This window comes from Canis lupus, chromosome 27 (genome assembly GCF_003254725.2).
Source record: "Canis lupus dingo isolate Sandy chromosome 27, ASM325472v2, whole genome shotgun sequence".
Lineage (NCBI taxonomy): Eukaryota > Metazoa > Chordata > Mammalia > Carnivora > Canidae > Canis > Canis lupus.
In genome coordinates, this window is record NC_064269.1 from 2259597 (window position 1) to 2265719 (window position 6123).

The 6123-nt window shown below is 59.3% G+C and overlaps 1 long non-coding RNA gene across 1 annotated transcript; it reads right to left on the reverse strand.

Annotated features, from left to right (window-relative positions):
- Positions 1–2108: 2108 nt before the first annotated feature.
- On the reverse strand, positions 2109–5495 carry LOC118352553 (uncharacterized). The gene is made up of 3 exons (XR_007406520.1): positions 4982–5495; positions 3666–3837; positions 2109–3041 (listed from the first exon to the last, which is right to left on the reverse strand). It is a non-coding gene; the product is annotated as an uncharacterized LOC118352553 (long non-coding RNA).
- Positions 5496–6123: the final 628 nt, after the last annotated feature.

Consider the following 6123-nt stretch of genomic DNA (forward strand, 5'->3'; position numbering starts at 1 on the left):
GAGGTCCCATGTGTAAGGCACCTGGCATGGAGTGGTTGCACATTAAGTGCTGGTTATTGTTAATACGCACAACGCGGCTAACAATCGAGCAGCTTCCTGGATGAGAGGTCTTGTCTGGAACCCCTAAACGAAAGGACGTCCTGCCTCTGCGTCCAAGAGGCCCTGCTGTCTGAGATACCCTCCTCTCCCAGTCCTCTACGCTGGTTTTGCCTTCTCAGGAGCTGCAGGGTGGGGTGGGGCGCCTGCGCCTGGGAGGCGGTTGGCTGTGGGCTTTGAAGTTGGTCCCCCCGCTGCACCCCCAGCTCCCCTCCGGCAGGGAGTCGCCGGCTGCCCCTGGGTAAGGCCTGCCCGGGCAGGTAGGCAAGTGCTCCCCCAGCGTGCAGGGGGGCTTAAGCCTCGTGTCCAAGGCTGGGAGCTGCCCCAGGTGCCCTCTGGGGGGTTCGGGAGAGCGGGAGGGGTGAGGGTGCCGGAGGTGGAGGGCGGCGAGGTGTGGGTCCCCGCCAGGAGCGCTCGGGGCAGGGCGGGGGGTGCAGGGTGGGGACGGCTGGCGCTCGGCTCCATCCTGAGTTTCGATCAGTGGGGCGGGTTTAAGGCCGGGCCCTGGTGAGCTGGCAGGGTTTCTCTAGGAAACTCAAAAGCTTTAGAAGAGGAAAAACATCAAGGCTGTTCTCCCACCGGGTCAGGGACACTGTCCCCGCCCCCCGACCTGCGCGGGGGGATCTTTGCCTGTGGCAGCCCCCTCCCTGGGAGGTGTGTGCGGGTGCGGGCCGGGGAGCACGGACCTGCACACACAACCTTCCTGCACGCCCGCACCCTATGCATTCACAACATACAAGCCGGTACACGTTCACACCTTGTCCCCCCCCAGCCCCGTGCACACGTCCTTCTCGGGTACACGTTCACAGAGCCACGCATCTGCACACCCACCCTTATGTGCACAGCGGGCCCACATTCACGGATGCACCGTGCTTCCACTGCCTGTCCACGTGACTCGTGCACACACCCTCACTCCCTCGTGGTCATCTGATCTCTGCACATCCCACTCATTACCTCGCATCCCCCTGGCAGCGCCCACAGCATACTCCCCACGTGTACCCACGCACGTTCACACGCGAGTCCCGGCTCTCCGGGTCTCTTGCCCCCCCGCGCTCAGATGACGGCGGGGCAGGAGCAGGGCCAGGAAATTCAGCCTCCAGTAGGCCGGGCCTGGCTGGCGCCGCGGGCCTGGGGAGGTGGTGGTACTAAGAGCTGGTACACAGTACTCTGTGCCAAGTGCTGTTCTGGGCACTGCCCGTATCGTCTTGTTTGACATGCACAGCAACCCTAGGAAATAGGAATTATTTCTCCCTTATTGCAACTGTGGACATGGAGGCACGGGGAGGTCAGGTCACTTGCCTGAGGCCACCGAGCCGGTGGGTAGTGGAGGCAGAGTCGGAAGCACCCCTGCAGGTCCTCTCTCCCCATCCTCAGCCTCACTCTGCCCAAGGACCCCAGGACCCCAGGAGCTAGCTTCCCCGGAGCGTGCGGACCGTGGATCTCCCCAGCTTGGCCCCGGGAGCCAGCGGGGGCTTCACAAATCCAGAAACACACTCAGGAGTCCCTGGTGTTCCCATCCCCGTGGGAGGCCTGTTTGGGGGCTCTCGCCTGTGAGGCCGTCTGGTGCCAGGAAGGGTGGTCGGGAAGGCACCTCAGGCAGGTCCTGACCAACCCAGCCCCTCCAGGTTAGGAGTTGGGGCAGCGCAGGGAGGGCCCCAGGTCCCCCCCCCCCCCCTCCGTGTGTGAGAGCCGCCGCGGCAGCTGCCTGCAGGGGGAGTCGAGAGCGGAGAAGCCAGACTCCAGGCGGAGGACTTGGTGAAAAGCCCTGAGAACCGGGGCAAGAGAATACGCTGAGCCACTTACAATAATCTCGTCTGCACTTACTGAGGCCGACAGGGTGGAACTGGTTTTACGTGTGTGTGTGATCTGATCCCACGCCTGGGAAATACATATTTACATGCGTGGGTGGTGCTTACACCGGAGCAGCGTGTAGCGCTGTGCCAGACGCGTGAACATGCGCGTTACACGTGGGTGCATCGTTATAAGACGCACGTTCCATAAGGGCTTGGATATTTATCTGTTTCTTTCTTTCTTTTTTTTTTTTTTTAAAGATTTTATTTATTTAGTCACGAGAGACACAGAGAGAGGGAGAGGCAGAGACACAGGCAGACGTGGGACTCGATCCCGGGTCTCCAGGATCACACCCTGGGCCAAAGGCGGCGCTAAACCGCTGAGCCACCCGGGCTACCCTATTTATCTGTTTCATCGGCTACTTTATCCCTGGTGCTAGGACCATACCTGGCCCAGAGAAAGCATCCAATAAACATCAGTTGAATGAATAACGAAAAGATATTTACACGCAGAAAAGTCTGGAAGGTCATGCACCAAACTGTTGATAGTGACTATTCCAGGTTGTCGTTTTTGGAAAGAGTTATACTGTTCCTAATTTTATTTTATTCCCTATATTGTGTTAAATTTTTCAACAATGAATTTGTATTATTTGAATAAAGAAAAGGAAGTGCCGCAAGCCTTAGAATCGTCTTCCTCTGCATCTAGAAATCATCAGCCTAGACTTTAAAAAAGCGAGACCGTAGGTGGGATCTGCGTGTCCTTCCCCGTCCACTGTCCACATCTTCCCCCAACATCTTCCTGCTGGTCTTCTGCTCTCTCTGCCCCCTCCCTGCCCACAAGCTCCTGCTGGCACAGCTCCCTGGGCTCTCATGCCACCGTGGAGATCATGGATGGGCCAAGTCGGGGGCCAGGAGAGGGCCGTGGGGAGCGCAGGCGGCCTCCCCCCTTTCCAGGCCAGGTCAGCGAGCAGGTGCCTTCCGAGGCCTCGAGAAACTGGGCCCGATGTTGCAGCAGGAAGGAGTGAGGTGAGGCCTGAGAACTTCCAGAACGCAGGTGAGGGGGGCGGGTCACAGAGCCGGCTCCTTCCCTGGAGGGCCGCAGATGCGCTCCCTTCTTGGGTGGAGGGGATTATTCCTCGTAGCTGAAGCACCTAGCTGAGACGCGCCCCGTAAACGTTATGGGTGGGTGACAGCCCTCATGAGCTTGCTGGGATGGGGGAGGCGGGTGGGCGGGTGGGGATTTGGGGTCCTCTTCCATGGGCCTCTATCCTAGTCTCGTGGCTCGTTGTGATGCGGGGCGAAATGTGTCCAGGCTTAGGGGTTCTAGTCCTACCCTTGCTTCCCCCCCCACAATCCGCACCCAGTTTCTCGGGTTGCTGAGGAAGGGTGTCGACCAAGATGACCCCTTAGGTGGCTCTGCTCTGACATTCGGGTCACGCTCTGTTGTGCGTCACCGTGGTCTTCCCTGGAATAGCCGGTCTCCGAGGGCAGGTGCACAGTGTGCCGTCGGCCCCCCGGCCCCGCCCGCCCTCAGCATGCTGCTGTCCCCGGCTCTGCTACCCTTGTTCTCTCCCCGCACCTGCCTGTGGGTTCCTGTCCTTGCCACTGTCAGGACTCAGTGGTTCACGGAGGAGGGGGCCCCGGTTCTCCCCTTTGGGGACCTGCAGGGTGCAGCATGCATCTGGGAGCTTAGAGGGGAGACTAGATGTTAGGAGAATTTCCTGACCCTTAGGGTAGATCGGGAGAGCACCTTACCCTTTGCCTTCCCCCTTCTCAAACCTGCTTTCCTCGCCTCTCTCTTCTGGAAAAGCCTCCCGGAGGAAAGCTCTCGTTTTCCCATCCTCGAGTCCCGACAGCTTATGCTGCTCCTGGTTCTGGGCATCTTTGTCGGGTTTGTACATGTTCAGGTGCGGGACCACTTCTTATATCCAACTTTTTTGGACGACGCGCTCTAGGAAGAAATTCATTTTATTTTATTTTTAAAAGATTTTAAGTAATCTCTACACCGGTGTCGCGGGGCTGGAACTTACAGCCCCGAGAGCAAAAGTCGCATGTTCCCCCAACCGAGCCGGCCGGGCGCCCCAGACACTCATCCCACATCGCAGCTCTGCACACACGCACACGGGCACACGCCTACGGAACAGAATTTCGCGCGCGGTGCTCGCCTCGCTCCGGTGACGCAGGCCGAGTTGCGGCTGGGACCCATTCGGTGTGTTTCACGACTTACTGCTGGGTTGTAACTTGCGGTTTTGAAAATACTGTTCTCCCAGACTGAAGGTCCTTGGGGATGGGGGCAGAGGGTCACCCTCACCCCACCCCACCCCACCCTACCCCCAGGCCCGGGGCACAGCTCTTCAGATGCCTTCCCAGGCCCGAGGAGGGATGCTGGTGAGGGGCGATGAGGGTCAGGGAGCTCGTCCAGGTGACCCCCTGCCAGTCCTGGAGGTCCTGCGGGGCCTTCCCTTCCCTTCCGAGCATGGGAGGAATCCTGCGCACTTTCCCCTAGAAATTACCCTGTGGGCCTTTCACCCTCTGGGGTGTTGGGAGGCTGTCCTTAGCAACGTGCCTCACAAATATTTGCCGTCTGGGGAGCAGCTGCTAGCAACGGGGCACCCAGCTGGCTGAACCTGATTGGGTCAGAGGGGCCGGGCTGCGTGCTGAGCCCTGGCTGAGCAAGTCTGGACTCTCAGCTGCGCTTTTCTGGTCTGAACACTTCCCTCTTCTCCCAGCCCAGCCCAGCCCAGCCTCGCTTCCCTCTCCCAGGCGCCCTCGCTTGGCTCCCAGATAAGTGTTCGTGGCTTCCATGTCCGGGACAGTCTCTTTTCACAGAAAGACTCCTACAACCCCCCCCCCCCCCCACATCCCTCGCATCCCCCCGGCCGGTGTGTGCTGGTGCCAGGTCTGCGGACTCGGGGGAGCTGACCGGGGCCCTCTCATCCCAGCTCTGCAGTCGCGGAGCTTGAAAGCAGCCCGGTGGGGTGTAGATACACCCCGGAATGGGGCCGTGTCCTCTAATCGTGCGGGGAGTCGGCTGTTCCAAGGCAGGGCAGGCTGCCCGGCGGCGCCCAAGTGCCCTCCCCAGCTCTCCCCCGCACCTGGCTCCTGGAGCTCCGCTGGACGGGGAGGCACGTGCTGGATGTGCCCCGCCGGGGGGCTCCGGGGGGCTCCGGGGGGCTCCGGGGGGCCGCGGGCTCCTGGACGACCCGCGTTCTCGTCCTGGCCCGGCCACGTACTGTCGTTGAGATCCTGAGCACTGGCTTTCGTGTCTGCGCCCGGAGCATCAATGACCCTGATACCCACTTCTCAGGTTGTGACAAGGAGATGAAGCAAAGGCTGGGCAGAGGCACAGTGAGGGCGCCCGGAGGGCCCTCGGCAGACGTTCTAAGAGTGCTCCGTAGGGACGCCTGGTGCCTCAGTGCTTGAGCGTCTGCCTTCGTCTCAGGGCATGATCCTGGGGTCCCGGGATTGAGTCCCGCATTGGGCTCCCTGCAGTGAGCCTGCTTCTCCCTCTGCCTGGGTCTCTCATGAATAATAAAAAAATTAAAAAAAATTAAAAGTGCTTCGTAAAACATGATCATGTTTTACACGTTGGAATTTGGCGTCATCCTTCACTGCTTCTCTCAACCTGGGCCTCGGGGACAGACGTTTAGATTCAGAACTCCCAGGCAAAGCTTTGCAAACCCCTGCTCTCCCAGGCCTCTGTCTTGGGATTGCTCCCTGTGGGTTTTGGGGGTTCGTTACCTGGGCTTGGAGGGCCTGCAGAGGCAGCAGCTCGCTCCACCCTTTTCTTGTTGCCATCAGCTCATTCTCTTATGAATGAATAAATAAAATCTTTAAAAAAAAAAGAGAATGTAATGAATAAAATGTGACTAAGTGGCATTTGGGTAAAAAAAAAAAAAAAAAAATAGACCGTGCAGACAGGACAGGCTTGAGTGAAAGGTTAGGGAATCATAGCTGTGACCAGGGGTGAACTAAGGGTGAGGCAGGCAGGGAGGGAGGGGGAAGCCACGAGAAACCACCCCAGCCTGGCGCTTTCCTGAAGGGGATCTCAGGTGGGCAGGGGCTGCGGAGCATGACGTGGGGCTAATGGTAGCTACCCCGGAGCTGGGGACACTGGGGACGGGCAAAACCCATGGAGCCATGTGCACTTAGGCTGCTGCATGGATTGAGATCCCTTGATGCACCTTTGCATATAGGGACACATTAGTCTGCCAGTGGAGGCCTAGCATTCGAACCC